The sequence below is a fragment of the Falco peregrinus genome, chromosome 5 (assembly GCF_023634155.1).
Source record: "Falco peregrinus isolate bFalPer1 chromosome 5, bFalPer1.pri, whole genome shotgun sequence".
NCBI classification, from domain to species: Eukaryota; Metazoa; Chordata; class Aves; order Falconiformes; family Falconidae; genus Falco; species Falco peregrinus.
The window spans coordinates 32,323,292-32,339,516 of NC_073725.1; the positions used below are offsets into that span (position 1 = coordinate 32,323,292).

General features: G+C 36.9%; 1 long non-coding RNA gene across 4 annotated transcripts in view; it reads right to left on the reverse strand.

Moving 5' to 3' along the window:
* Positions 1-1,610: 1,610 nt before the first annotated feature.
* LOC129784503 (uncharacterized) overlaps positions 1,611-16,225 on the reverse strand; it is a 140,862-nt gene continuing 126,247 nt past the window's right edge. For 2 of the 4 annotated variants that reach the window (XR_008747322.1, XR_008747324.1), the window contains 2 exons: positions 8,436-15,123; positions 1,611-8,087 (listed from right to left, as the gene is read on the reverse strand). This is a non-coding gene — a long non-coding RNA (uncharacterized LOC129784503). The remainder of the gene's footprint in view (positions 8,088-8,435; positions 15,124-16,225) is intronic. The other 2 variants (XR_008747325.1, XR_008747323.1) reach the window with 2 other exon arrangements.

Genomic DNA, 16,225 nt, shown 5'->3' on the forward strand with positions numbered 1-16,225 from the left:
ATTAGCGACCACTTTTTTCCTCATCGCTCAAGTTCAGAATTTTTGCCTTGATGCAAATCATGATCATGATGACATGATCATCATGAATCATGATGACATCCAGTGACGAGGTTGTTAAGAAAAATGGGTTTGTGCATCTAATGAACCATACCTTTCCCTATCCTTGGCATGTATGAGGTGTCATATTAATGAACATATTCTTCTGTATCCAGTATGCGTTGTGGTTATCATCCTCTGAAGCTTCCAGAGCTCTTGCTTGTCAGTAGTCATACCTGCTCCTCTGACTGCAAAATGAGAAATATTCTTTTACTCCACACATCTATTCTGGCCCATTTCTGCTTCTCCTGCCCTGCACGGTCCCCTCCTCAGCTCTGTCTCCTGCCCCCTCACTCATTTCACAAGATGGGAGCTGTTTGGAAGAGGAGACTTTTACAGAACAAATCGAAATTCCTGAGTGCACTGGAGCTTCACAGGATCACCATGAGACCAACAAAAATCTTGTCATTTGGGAGGAATTTATAAGAATTATAAACAGTGCTTGCTATCTTAGGGTCATCTCTGACTCATTTCTAGCCTTTATCCTACTCTTTCTATCCATGCCCAAAATTTTACTTCCTTCAGCTTAATTCTGTGTGCTGACTTGTTCTAGCTGTTTGCAGTGCAAATAACACAGAAAAAAACCTGATTTGGTTGTCTGTGATTTCTCTTCTGCCTCCCTGGAGACGAGGAAAGAGGATTGTGATTTAAAATCGTGATTTATGCAGCTCAGATTTTGGAGATCTGCAGAACTGCCAGTGATTTAGGTGTTATTTTTCATGCACCTTTGTTCTGCTAAGAAAGAGTATCTATGGTAACTCAGATGACTGTACTCATTTCAGGAAACTGATCATCTAGGGAAGTTGAATTAGAGTCAGTGAGTAGCCTATATATGGATTCTTTAGTGACTGGGAAGGTCACACAAACATTTTACTGTGAAGAACCAGGAACTCTGAGGGGAATTCTGCCTCACTTAAAAACTGAAACAGAAATAATTATATCTAGAAAAAAGAAACACAGCAATGAGACTAATGGCACACTGCTTTATGATGACTTTTCTTACAGAAGCCTCATTTGCAGGTACTAGTTGAACTGTATATAATGAGAATTAGATTGACAAGAAACTTCCTCACATACACACACACACCTCCTATTTGTATTTTTGTCAACATAGGACAGAACTAGCACATTCTTTTTCCCTTCTCTCATCTCCACACCTGGCTCCCACTTCCACTATCCTTGCAGGTATTTCTGATATGCCAGTGTCTAAAATTGCACTGGCTTTCTATTGAGTATTTAACTTGGGGAGTATTTCCAGAAGCTGAAGAGCCATATAAAGGATGAAAAATATCAAACATATTATTTGGGTAAGTAGACTATGATCCTCATATAGTGGTTAGTGCTAAAAAGTCTTTGTTGATAATGATATTTTAAATATTTTAAATAGATTGAGTTACACTAATCCACTGAAAGCTATAGTCTTAATTGTTCCAACAGGGACCAGAAAAAATCCTCAGTAGGCAAAAAAAAAAAAAAAACATTTAGAGACAGTGTTCAAAATTTTTCTTCTTCCAGAAAATTTGAGAAATTAATAATCATCATCTGTGAGGCAGGATCATGACTATACTCATACCCTATGATACATAAAATGAAAAGCTTGTTTCACCTGTAAGAGCAGGAATAAAGAAACAATATTGTTATAGAGGAAATATAAAAAAATCAGTACATTGCATACTATTCTTTGGTTTTCTCTCATATACAGAAATAAGCAGAAGAGAACAAGTTTATACAGAAACTGCTTCTCAGTTCAAGAGAACAGTCTTTTTTTATTCTAAACAAAAAAAGTTCTGAAGAGCTATACAGATACAGCAAGCAGCTTACATTAACCTTGCCTGCCTAAAACATTCAGCAGCCCTCTTCTCCCACAAGCATTAAAAGTAAATTTTATTATATAGCTAAAATAATTTTAAATTAACATTCCCAATGAACTTCATGGTTTTGTCCTGAAAAGTAAAGAGCCACTCAATATTTTAGTCTAACGTAATCCACTCCCAATGGTACTGAGAGCCATAAAGCAATCAGTGGTAAGATGGGCAAGTGAGGATGACATGGTAGAGCCTCTTAACCAAGACACCAGCAGTTAGACTGCCGACTGCCACTCCTTCCTTCTCCCCTCCTTCCTTGTTGAAGGAATAAGCTTATGTTTGTTACGTGAATATACAAAGAGTTAGGTCTGCAACTACAAACCCATTTAAAGAAAAATATTGCACATATTGTACAATGTTTCTGACGGTCAGACTATTGGGACTATACAAACATCTTCTGTTCCCAGGATCCTTCCCTGCCACTGAGGCTCACTGGCACACAATGCATCAGATCCACACTATTATATTTTCTTAGTTTCCAAACTAGGGTGGCTACATGCAAACTGCAAGTGGCCACTGGCCTGTGCTAGCCCCTGAGAACGATGTGGGAACATGAAAAAAAATGTGTAAAGGATAATTCTAACCATTTTAAACTACCGATGATTGGGTTTAAACATCCATGGAAGTTCCATGACGCTCATTAAATTTACTGGCACAGATATAACCTTAAAGTAGATTCCCAATGATTTTGGCCATAAATGTTACAAATCCCCTACAATTATTAGTGTGCAGAAGCAGGAAAGTTTTGGTTATAACAGTAAATCACCATGACAATCAGCAAATGTGGGCAGCATATGATCCAGCTGCACCAAAACCTTCTGTGCTGTTATACACAGAACAAATACATAAAGGTCTGATCATTTTACCTCTGCTTTAAAACCGCTACTGAACTATATTTATTATCAGGGCTTTGTTGCTAAATTGGCTTATAATATTAACAAAACCTGTGGTTTGAGAGGGCCTGAAACAAGCTTACAATTATGATGGCTAACTCAGTAGGCTGTAAATTCTCTTTCTGCTCTCATTAAGAGGAAAGGGTATACACAGAGTAAGACTAATGAATTAAAAAAATGATCTAAATTAGAAGTGACAATGGAGTTGCCATGCCAGAGCTTAATTTCTGTACCAACAAACCTGAGCTAATTTTAATAAATATTGCTAGTTCTCATGAATTTTTATTTAGCCTTATAAAGCCTTCCCATGACTAAGACAAGCTACAGGTATTGTATTAATGGAATTGCATTCTTTCTGATGGGACTTTCTATCAAATCTAGGAGGTAGACACAGAGAAGAATATGAAAAGACAGCAAATATATACACAGATGTCTGAATGCCAAAGGCCAAGGCTAAAACCGATACAAAACCTGTATAATTACACAGGGATTTCCATGAACATAATGTGTAATTAATAATAAACAAGAACAAACAAACAAGAAAGCCCAAACTCATTATTTTAATGCTTACTCAGGAAATAGTCTGCTTGAGAACAAAAATGTGCTATGTGTTAGTTCCATTCAAACTATTTTCATTGACATGACACAAAACGCAGTCGTTTACTGAGTCCATAGTTCTTACAAGTATAGTGAGCTGTACCTGCATCATACCTGATGACTAATTGTCCTTACCCATCATTTACAGCCTTCTGTCACAAGGAGGCTACAGCCTGCCCGGGTAACCTGCCCAGGGCTTACTGCTACAGACTGTTTCTCAATGAGCAATTGTAATTTTTTTAGGTTTTGTAATTTAGACCTGTAACATCTTTTCCCATCCAGAGTGACTACAACTTTCCGTCATTCTAACAGTAAGTTTTCTTTGATTTCAGCTGTGACTGAGGCACCTGAGGAAGTGTATGTAGAGAGGAGAGAGGACAGTAAGTCTGTTAGGGCAGGAAAGCAGGGAAACAACTGTCTCTGGAGCATTAAAGCCAGCATGAATCCGGAGAGATACCACATTACATAGAGCAAACAACAACACTTGAGAAATGGTAACAGGAGTAGGTATCTTTGCTACGGGAAACACTAGAACACTTTTATTCTACAAATAATAGTCATGGCATGTTATTTCTTCTGAGCAGTATAGGAGAACATGCATGTACTGAAAACTGCCCACAAAACATTTGACATATTGTTTGCCTTATCCTTTCTTTTTTTCCACATTTATCCTGTTAAGTGTCCTAAGCGGACTGTGTTTACATGTATCTCTAAGCAAGCCACAACTGTTGCTAGCTACATATCATCTTTATAGTCCCATTATCTCCAGTTCTCCAAATTCAGTCTGGCCCACAGAGTAAATATTAACACTTGCTGGTAATGAGTCTTCTGAAAACCTTCTAATCAATGTGCCCTGCATGCAAGACAAATGTTTAGCTCCTCAATTATGGTACTTACCTGTTAATTTTCACAACTAGCTATGTAGCGTCAGCTTCAATGTAGAGCCTCAGGTGCTGTCTGAAAAGTAAGGGTTTAACAATCTCAGCTATGCAGAAGCTGTCTCTGAAATGTTTGTATATTATCGACATACAAAAAAACACGCCAATGTCTAGAGTGTCCTTTTGCAGTTCAGAATGTTCTTTATTTTTCTGTTTACACTAGTATCATTGAAGATACTCGATTAGAAATCTATCTATCCAAAGAAAAAAGCTGTTCTTATGTTTCTTCTAAGAGAAGTTGCCTTATTTATAATTTGTATTCTATATTACATATGTAACATTGTAAAATCCCTGATAAATAAAATATTGGAGTGGAAAAAAGCTATCATGGACATTCTTTGTAATAAAAGATCTTTCAAAAAGAAGTGCTTATTTTCAGTGCATGTCTTTAATCTTCTAGAAAACAGTAGATAAAAACAGCTTCAAACCTGCACGGTGCCAGTTTTTATGACTGTTAGTGCTCTTAGCAATTCCAATGATCTCAGCACAATAGTGTTCAGAACTGTTTCTTCAGTGTTTTCAGATAAATATTCTTACTGCATCTCTATAGCTACAATAGATTGCATCACCAAGATACCATGAAGATTTAGAAGTTTATCATTTCTCCTAAATAGTCAATGGAACTGCTATCTGGTCTATCTGCCTGAGATTAAAAGTTGCTCATTTCAGAGGTATAAAATATTGCTGGTTTATTTCTGAAGGCATATATTGAGAGACAGTTTGCAGTTTCTTTCATAAGGAGGGCTTACTAAAAGACATGTCCTAGAGGCAGAAAGACTCCAGCAAGCATGATTTTTTCATCCAGGTTTTCTCTTATAAGAATTCCCTGATTCAACACTTGAAAAGTTTGGATCTGGGCTCTTTCAGATTACAAAATTAAAGATGAGGTTTCTCTAGTATTGAGTAGCATGATAGATTGTCCTTCAAAAGTAGTTGAAAATCCTTTCAAGGAACACATAACAATATTTTGATGTAGAGTGGCATTTGGAAAGAAACCAAAAAATAAGCACAGAAATTGGGTGAGATGGTCTCATCTATGTTAAGAAAGAAACAAATAACTGTGAGTTATTCTATCTGAACCTTTCAGCTGACCTTCAGGCTTGGCTTACCATGGCCTGTGGTGTGTATAATTCATCAAGACTGGTGTGATTTGTTTTAAGCATGTTTCCAAAGATGAAAGAACTAATTTATGATCTTGTTACTACCTCCACCCTCAAAGAATCAGGAGTTGCAGCTGAAGGTTACTTCAGTTATTGAAGTTATGTTATTGAATGAAATGCAACAACTCTGTTACATTTTATTTTTTCTGTTTACTATCAAACATTCCTACTATCCCTACTAAAATTATAAATAGTTGTAATAATGTGCAATGAGTTTGTTTCATCCAGTTCCCTAATTTCATCAGATCAGAAAATATGGCAAATAGTCTTGTTCATGCCAAGTAATAAGAAAACACCATGTTGTTTTTGGTGCAATCATGCATTTGTTATCTGCTAAAATTAATTAAGCATCTCTATACAATCTTGAGATGTTTAATAACAAAAAATTCTTGTAGCATTTTGTCAGTCACAGACCTTTTAAAGTCTTACTCTCTAAAAGTGGGATTCATGCAGTGCATTCCTAGAAATGCAACCAGAATTGAACAGGAAGATAAAAATGATGAAAAGGAAAGAGAATAAGCACAAAGATAAGGAAATCTGGAAATAGCAATAAGTCAATAGTTAAAATAGGTGTTTATTGAAAAGAAAACTGGCAATGGCTGAGGAGAAACTTGTAACCAAAAAGAAGACATAAAAAAACCCTGAAAAGACAAAAGAGAAAATGACAGCGTTCCACTAGTAGCTCACAGAGCCATGGAAGCTATTATTTCCTAATAGTTCATTTAGGAAAGTCACTGTCAAATCTAGCGATTAATATATTGTTACATTAAAAATACATTTCTTAGAGTTTTCCATGGAAGTAGTTACAGTGGCAGAGAGCCATACAAGGAATTCTTCAAATTTAAGAGTGTGTGTATGTCTGAGCTGCTATATATGGGTCATTGCCAACATCTAGGCTCTACTTAATTTCATAGGTAGAAGTTGCCTTTTATGTCCATGTCCTAGGATCAGCCAGTCCAAAAAAATGGACAAAGGAAGGGAAAGATATGGGAGTAACATTCAGCTTGTTCCCATAGAGTCTCCTGCTGGCCTTTTAGCTCCACTATGTAAATTTGGTCAATTTACAATAATTCTTCTTCAGTGAAGCCCTCAGGGAAGGGCATACACGGGGAAACCTCCACCTCCCCCACCACACAGTCCTTCTGCAGTAAACTGAAAAAAGAAAGCCTTTCTAAAAGGAGACCTGAAAAAAAGATTTACTTTGGGATATTAGTCTTCCTGTAGGAACCTCTCCCCGGGCACAATTGTTTCAGCAGTCCATGTTCCAGAATGTTATGGCTAGATAATGTTTGTTCAAGATGTATTGCCACCCTTGTATAAAATACTTAGGTCATTCCCATAACATTCTCAATATGTAGCAAATAGGTATTTCATGGTCTTTATTGTTTAAGGCCAAAGCTTGAACTAAAGTCACAACAACATTTGTAATGGACACAATGAGGCAGTTATCTTGATCAGGGCAGAACCTGGTAGTTACCTTGTGCGTTTTCCCCTTGTTTTCCTTCCCTTTGTAGCTACACAGATGGAAGAAACACAGTTCAGTGGTTTTTTTGCCCTTCATCTCAAGTTTTCCTGTCGTAGGCAGAGCAGAACAAAGAAAACTGCCAGTTTAGGATTTTTGGCCTAAAATGTTAGCATTCCTGATGGCTGGAAATATACTTACCTTAAAATCATGGGTGTGGGTCACCTGAACTGCTTTTATTAGATGAAAAAAAACATTAAGTACAAACATTTCAGGTATGTTTGTGCCATAATATTTCTGCTATGGTTATCCATGCTCTGACTTTGCTGAGTTTGTTTCTTCAGCATCTATGTACAGTCTACACATAAGCAGCTGAATAGTTGCTATCATAACATGATTAATGACATGAAGCTTGGTGATGATGCTATCTATGCTTAGGCTTGTGATGCCTAGAACAACCTACCATGATCCTCTCCAATTCTATTACAACTGCAGTCCCTAAGCAGTGCAAGCTGCATGAGACAGATATGTATATAGATGCATCAAACTATCCTACAAATATTTATATCTGCCTAATATACAGTCAGAAAACCACTAATTTCTAACATCAAGCTATATGCAGACTTAAAGCAGAATTTTCTACAAATAAACAAATTGTTCTGGTTTAAGCCACGGCATGTCATGGGTGAGGGAAAGGACAGAATATGGTATCCTTCTTGCTGTTGAATTCCTTTTGTTAATGCTAGGCATTTAATGGAGTTCCTTGGAATTCACATGATGTAAGAACAGTCAATATTGGTAATGTCCGATAATACTGTGCTCATTTAATTGATCCTCTATCACACTGATACTATATTTGCATGCATCCAAACAGCAGAGCTATTACATGTTTTCAGAAGTAATTTATAAGAATGACATAACTTACAGAATAACAGAGGAGGACCATGAAGATGATCAGAGGGATGGAGCATCTCTCCTGTGGAGACAGGCTGGCAGATTTGGGGATGTTCAGCCTGGAGAAAAGAAGGCTCTGGGGACACATTCTGGAGCCTTCCAGTACCTAAAGGAAAGGGGGCCTACAAGAAAGCACGAAAGGAACTTTTTACAGTGACTTGTAGTGATAGGACAAGGGGAAACAGCTTTAAACTGAAAGAAGGTAAACCTAGCTTAGATATAAGGAAGAAATTCTTCATTATGAGAGTGGTGAGACCCTGGAAGAGGTTTTCCAGAGGAGTTGTGGTTGCCCCATCCCTGGAAGTGTCCAAGGCCAGGCTGGATGGGGCTTTGAGCAACCTGGTCTAGTGGAAGGTGTCCCTGCCCATGGCAGGGGAGTGGAGCTAGATGGTCTTTAAGGTCCCTCCTAACCTAAACCATTCTGTGATTTTATGAATAATCTTTGAACAGTACTCCATATTCTGACTCACCTATGTCTTCTTTATGAAATAAAACATCATTTTTTAGTAGCTGGGTCATTTCCATCTATAAAAAGCACAGAAATCACAGTGTTTAGTCTGGTAATATTTCCAATCCCTTCAATCTATTTAGCTTAACAGATGCAGAGAGCCACACAGATGGAAACAAATCAGTCCTTTTCAAGCTTGTTGTTCAAGAAATAATCAGGACAGCAAGCTGGTGACACTATTCCTGTCTTCTCTTGTAACTGAAACCATTGCAATGGTGATATAGGAAGTAAAAACATATTGATTTCTAGAAAACTATGGCTTCCGTGTGGCTTATCTAATATCCAGCCTATCTTAATCCCAGAAATCACTCCAATTTAACAGAAGAAGTAGCTCTCCTCATCAACTCTGAGCAGCATGCTGTTTTGCAAGGGCTTCTGTTGAAATTAATGGTTCATCCAAACTGCAGGTGCTGTTGATCCCTGAGCCTGGGTTGAGGTGGATGCTGGCTGCATCCTACGGCAGGATGAGGTGAGCTGCAATTGAATCTAATCTTTTCTCTTCCTTTTCCCTTATTTCCTATACTCCAGTTTACACTGGAAGAAGAAATACCAATAGGAAGGAAAGTCAGTGTGTGCTGTGCACTGGGATAGCTAACTGCAGGATCAGTAACAAACTATGGCAGCTCGGTAGCCTAAATGCGATTCAGGAAGAGAGACTACTGAATATAGAGTTAACAGAAGCTAATCAATGATGAAAGTTCATCACACTTTTCTAAGGAGTGATAGGATTCAGAAAAAAAACATAGTAGTGCTCTTTGGTTTGATGAGCAGCCACCTGTACTGCCAGATGTACAGATCCTCAGGCTTTTGTACCTTTCAAATCAGTATTCTGCAATCCAGTCACTCCAACCAGCAATCAGGTAACAGTCTCAAACATTCAGCATGGCTCACTCAGGAATTTCAGCTGGGATTTGGACCCTACAGGACTTTTCTTGGGGGAACTTGTCACAGCATGTTTGTGCTGACAGAGGTCTTTAGAAACAGACTAAGTTGTATTACTTTTTGTGAGGTAAAAAGCCTTTAGGAAAAGTAATAAATCAATAAATCCTCTTTGTAAGTTAATCTCATCACTGAAAAGAAAACAAACAAAAACCCACCTTGTTGTTTTGAAGAGATATCAACGGCACATTTTTGACAGCTTCTTCTTTCTTTTCAAACTTCCTCCTGTTTGATTCTTGAGATTTTGGGCTTCCCCTGATCCAAGGATCACTGTTTAATGCTGTATTCCTCCCAAGCATTCTTATCCCAATATACCCAATGTGCAAGCATATTTCTCTATAACCTTGAATAGGTATGGGGAGATTGTACCAGTAATATTATTTTACCTTTCTTACTCACTTTTTTAATTCTTCCTTTGTTGCTTTCTTTTATTGAACTCCTAGCTGTTCAAGAGGCAGGCAGAAATACAAAGCTAAACATATTAGTAATTGAAAGTATCTCCACCGCCTTGCATCAAAATGTGTTTTGTTTCTTCTGAAGCTGTACACTGCACAAAGACAGATTCATGAAATCACACACAACTTTGGTTATTTTGAAGGCATAGGGAAAAAAGCAACAAGAGCAAAACAAGCAAAACATCCAAGAGTAGACATATCCTCTTTAATTGCTTTCTTAATGAAATTAAACCGTATTCTTCAAGAATGAATGCTTAAGGTGTCTAACTTAAATATATGGAAAGTGGTATTAGGTGTAATTAAATGCTTTTATTTTTTAATAGTTCTTATGTCAATGCTTACATGCAGTTTTACTTACTGTGACTCTCACACAATGGAAAATTACAGGTGTAGTGTGCAAGTTGAGACCTATTATAATGCAGACTGATTATTTTTTTCTAGAGGGGGAAAAAGAAAGTGAGCGATAATCAGAAAAATCATTGACTTAGATTGAACTGAAACAGCAATAATTCATACTTGTTAGAAAAATGAGCACTTCCTTATCTCCAAGTATCTTTTCCAAAAGACAATTTCTTCATTAAGGCATCAGTTAAGTTTTCCAGCCTTTGGAGTAAACACTTTAAAAAGCACTGCAAACTTTTTTTTTCCCTCCAGTGTCAGTTGAAATAAAGTCAGGATTAGCGCTCAGCGGATTTGCTGAAATAAGTGAATCTCACATACACAATAAATAAACTACTTGGATCCAGCTCTACTCAAAATGTATACAAATTTTCTTTTTGCTATGGGTTTATAAAGTACTATGCACAATGAATCCAACACTATTCAGGCTCAGATTTTGAATGGACTCTCAGGCACACTTTCTATGTGTTATCTATTTCATTTGAAGCTATCAGGCTGAAATAAATAGGCATCAGCTTACATTCTGCATAATAATTAATAAATAAATTTGAATTATCCTGTTGAGTTTTGAAAAGTCAGAATTAAACCAAACAACCTGCCTGAAATCTAACAAATGTGGAATACCTAACATTCCTTAACATACCATATTACAAATACAAATAACACAATTAATACACAACATAGGTAATAAAAAAACCAAAACCCAGTAGCAATATATTGATATCCAGTTGCCAAACTGCTCCTGAAGAGCTATTGTTATGCAAATCAGGAGAGGAGTTCCCAGGGAAATGTTATTTCTAAGGAACTGTTGCTATTAAGTGGTTATGCTGCAAGCAAGCATATGGATAATAATAATAACACTAATTTAAAGAACTAATAAATACTTCTTGAACCATAGGCATACTGCACAAATCCTGACTAAGCAAAACCCTAAGTCATGCCTATTTGCTTTCATTCCGTATTTTCACCTTGGAAGGAAACAAAGCCAACCTCCCCTCTCAGTTCTCCCCACAGGATCTCCAGGAATTAGGTGTTTCAAGCTGAACAGAAGCAGTGAGAAAGCATGGGATTTATGGGCTGTCGTAAGCAACTTCGGAGGGCAACCACAACATGAAATCCACACCTACCCTATCAACCACCATACAAAGCATTTAAAAACTTCTATAGAAGTGGGCTAAGATTCATAAACCCATATAGCTTTAGTCTTAAGGTAAACTCCAATTGCTCTGAGATTTCAGCATGCATACTGTGAACAGCCCTGTTATTAAAAAGTGCGCATTCACCTCAGTTTGTGAAGAAGGAAAGAGATTATTATTACTATTATTATCAGTGTAAATCCATGTTATATGTATGGCACAACTAGCTAGTTACAAAGAAAGTTACAAAAATGAAGGATAGAAAAATCCTAAAATACAGTGCTGATATGTCATTCTCAGAGGCAGGTCATATGGTAGGAATGGGCCAATAAATATTAATATAAACAAATAAAGCAATAAACAGTAATAAATATATATTGTATCATGACAATAAAATGGGAAGAGTAGCCTGGAAACAGCACACAAACTGTTTCCAAAATCAGGCAGAACTGATCTAAAGCTTGGAGGCAGGGAAGTAGAAGAGATGTTAATCTGATCATGCAGCAATCCTTATGACCCCTTTATGTTGATAGGATCATTCCTCTTAAGAGGAATTAAGACTTATGCAGGAATAAATATGCGAAACTGTGCTGAGATGAAAATGCTTATCAAATTGTATTTTGCTATGCTGTGAAGGCTGCCCATGAGACATCACTGCACTACTGCCGTGTGAAGGCAAGGTGCTCATTTTGAACAACTTGCTTCTGCAGGAATCTGTTGATTTGCTTGGCATATTGCATCACTGCCTCAGGAGCCTTCTTTCTTCTTTGGTGTTTAGCAGGCCATCATGAGGCACCTGGGTGTCCATTTGCTTCAACTAAAAAAACCACTAATGAAATATCAACCAGCTTCCATTCATGACTGGTTTAAGATTGCCAGACTGAAATGAGTAGGTGCTATTTAATTTTTGTATCACAGTTCATACCCAGACCTGGATGTTTCAAGAAAATTTAAATTAAGATGCCTATAATTTAACATTTTGAAAGAAATCCAACAAAACCAGAATTTCTGATACAGGTTGTGAACACAAGATTGTGCATTGTGTATATAAACAGTGAAATAAAGTTGGAAAGCTCAATCAACCTTCATGCTTTGGATCATCTGGAAGTCAAATAAGATTTTTACAAGAACAGCAAATGGACTAAATAAGAGGGAAAATAGATTTAATGAAAATAATTAAGCAAATATTTTTCTTTGATTACAATGTATTACTGTTAGCATTGTTCACTTCAAGCTTTTAGCTTATTATGGTTGTGTCTTCCTTTGGACACAACTAACCAGATTGCCTCAGCATAATTTAATTCTTTTGGGCATAATAAGCTTGATGCTTTATACGGCGGTGCTAAACCTAAAAATTGTTACACAGTCCTGTATATACAGAGAGTAATGGGTCATCATATAAATCACGTGTGAATAACCCAATTTGGACAAAGCTATAAACTACTTCAAGCAAGATTTGAAAGGTGTCAACACATGGCATGACACAAAACTATTTGTGCAAGAGAATATTCCAGGCACTAAAAATGTATTTACAAAACACAGATGCATTTTTTTTCCTTTTGCAAGACACCACAGCACAGCACAGTATCAACTGCACTCTGTACATACTAAATGCTCAGGTGAAATTTCAGAAATATTTTAATTAAAAAAGTTATCAATTACTTGAAAATTAAAATGTTCAAACAGTTCCTTATCCTCTTCTCACTTGTTAAAATTTCTGAGTAATAATGTTTTTCTGGGAGGGACATGGAGGAAGGAAGACAGCTCATAGATATTTTTACTCTAATGCTGAAGGCTATGTCTATAGCTGGTATGTAGTATATAAAAATACTAAGTATCAGTAGGTCTGTTAATCTTTTTTTTAAACCCAAGATAACTTCTGAGTGTATTGACAAATCTCCTGTGAAAAAGGAACTAGTCTTTTATTTAAAAGATAGAAAGATCTTACATGTATAAATATACTTCTAAAACCTTCCTTAATCAGAAGGATCAGTATTTGCATTTTTATCATATGCCACATCATTAGCCATTTATTTTGGAGTTTAGCTACTACTATTGAGATACATTCACAATATCTTTTGATTCTGGATTTCTTTTCTTAAAAGTTTCTCTTAATTCCCTTAAATTGAAAGTCTCATCTCCTCCTCTACTCTAAAAGATCAGTTCCAGTAGACTATCTCAAAAATCAATAACAAAATTTGCTACCTATGTTAAGTAGCCATAGTACTTTGGATTATTAGCAATGAAGGGATATTTTGTATTCCAGTGCACCTTTTGCAGTATTTGCTTACTTTTTTTTTTTTTTTTTTAAATGCTTTCTTTGTCTTATACAATAGAAAATACAAGAGTTGTGAACAGACCTAAACATTTCAGGATTTTGTGTCATGATGTAATCATATAGTTGTGTGTGTATGTGTGTGAGTTATTCTGCAGAAAATTGAAACCCATTTGTATGGTTTTCATGGTTACGCAACTTGCTGAACTGACATTTGAAAAATACGTTTGACTCATACTGCCTCCTATTTTGAGGAAAACTTCTGGAGTCTCACAGCTCACAAGAGAAGAAACCTATGCAGACCTTTTGAGTTGATTAGGCAGTGTGACCGAGTTCAACCACATCTCCAAAAAAGACACTAGCTGTCTCTCCTTTTACTGCCTTTGTAGCAATGGACACTAAATCTAACATGCAGGGGAAATACAGAGCTTAAAGTTTTTTCCAGATAGAGCAGCAGAAAGATGGACTCCTCTTTACATTAGATAGTTGAGAAGATGCTGAATGAAGGCATGAACAAAAATATAGTCCTAGGGCCAGCGTGGTTAGTATGCTGCATAAGGGTGTCAGCTCTCTTAAGGATTAAAGCAAAAGAAGCAAAAGCTTCCAACATGCTGGGGAATTACCTCTTGTTCAAAGGGAAAATTTAGTATCCATCATAATACTTCAGTATTTCATCTAAAGAGAATGTAGCATCAAACAAGTGGAAAAGGGGCGGAGGGGGGGGGAGGGGCTCAGGAAGAGTGTGACTATAGTCATTCCTTCATTCAACTTGATACATTTGCTCATTTTATTATTTTTACCAAAACAAGGGAAACCAAGCAGATTTTTTTTTAAAAAAAGAGGAAGAGCAATGAGGTAAAATGTTTCCTGGGCTTGTCAGACTTCTTTATTCTCAGAATTTCCTTGTCCGTTTTCACACAGAATCCACACAGAAATACACTGGCAGTGCTGACAAGTCCACTCAGTTCAGGTTTACTTCCCTTTTCCCTTTAACGTAATAAAATGGCTAACAACAATAACAAATATGTTGCAGTCCGCTAGTTTCACAAGAAATTCAACACGTATCTGTGGCTGGTGTGTACAAAGTAAAAAGTGAGCAATAAACTCTTATATTGTAATCACAGCCTTTTCCTAACTTTGAAAAAAATTCTACTATAGCTTAAGTGGTTCAGGGAAGGCCTCTTATTTCTCTCTTTTTTTTTTTTTTTTCTTTTTTTGCACATTCAAATCTAGATATGAAAATCCCTGTATGTCAGCTGACCCTGACCTGAACACTTGCACCAAAGAAGTTGGTATGCAAAATGAAAACCGATGGCTAAGGCCTCTCTATATTTAATGGCTTTTATTATCTAAAACGTTACCCTATTTCCTTTGCAGGAGACCCTTCCAATGCTCTGAATGATGACAGCACCTCCATTCAGGAATACTGATCGTATGCTCATTGACCTTTGGGAAAAAGAAAAATAATTTTAAAAAAAAAAGCCACATTTGGACCTATACTTTCCTAAACAGGCATGGATTTCAGAAGACTCTCAGGAGTTTCACCAGCAGATGCAATGTCTCAATCAATGTGTCTTTTAACTTGTATGTCATGCCAGGGAACGTGCAAAACATTTCTTTAACCGTCACCTAAGAGCATTCTTCCTCTGTTGATAAGAAACAATATAAAGTGGTATACTCTCTATCCTCATCTGTGTCTAAAATGACTGGATATAGTTAATCTCACAGGGCTGGCAGTAAGAAGACTGGACAGATGTAACCACCCCATTAGCACTGAGGAAGCTAGGCCCTAAAGCAGAATAGCCAGCACATAAACTAAACAAACTTGATTTTACTGTAGCAGTTAGGAATGGGAAGGGCTGATTATAGATTAGAGAATCCAACTCTATGCTAATGTATGGTAGAGTTGCCAGATAGATGTTACAGCAGATAAAAAAATAAGATATCTGACATACTCTAAAATATATTTAATACAGGAAGAGTATCTCCTGTAAAATGAATTGAAATGCAGAAAGGAAAATGAACAATGCTTGTTTTGACAACCTGTACCTCGATCGTTATTTCAGGGATTACTTAATGATTTACTCAGCAGAGGTTTGTATGTAAATCACCTCTAGGGCTTCTGTGTGTGCTTTTCGTTATGTAAATATTGTCAAATATGATATTCTGGCTTTTATTTTGTGCTTCCGTGTTGCTCCTGTGGCTGGAACAGTGGGAGGGATGACCAGCTCCCCAGCATCTTACTGTAACCACCACTTCTCCAGAGAAAGCAGCTCCCTGCAAATCAGTATTCACTCCACTCAGGTGCTTTCCCACAAAATCCTCAGATGGGAGGCTTAAAGTAAGCCCTTAAAGGGATCAGATTGTGCTCCTGAGGATCAGTTGCTTTTATATTCTCTTTTCTCTGGAAAAGGAACAGCAAAACATCTGCTGTAGGGTGTAAGGTAGGTAGAAAAAGAGGTTTTTGATAGGCCTAAAGAAGAATGAGGGAGAAGACAAAGTCTAGAAAACAGATAACAGTCTTAACATGTTGCTTCAATGTACTTTT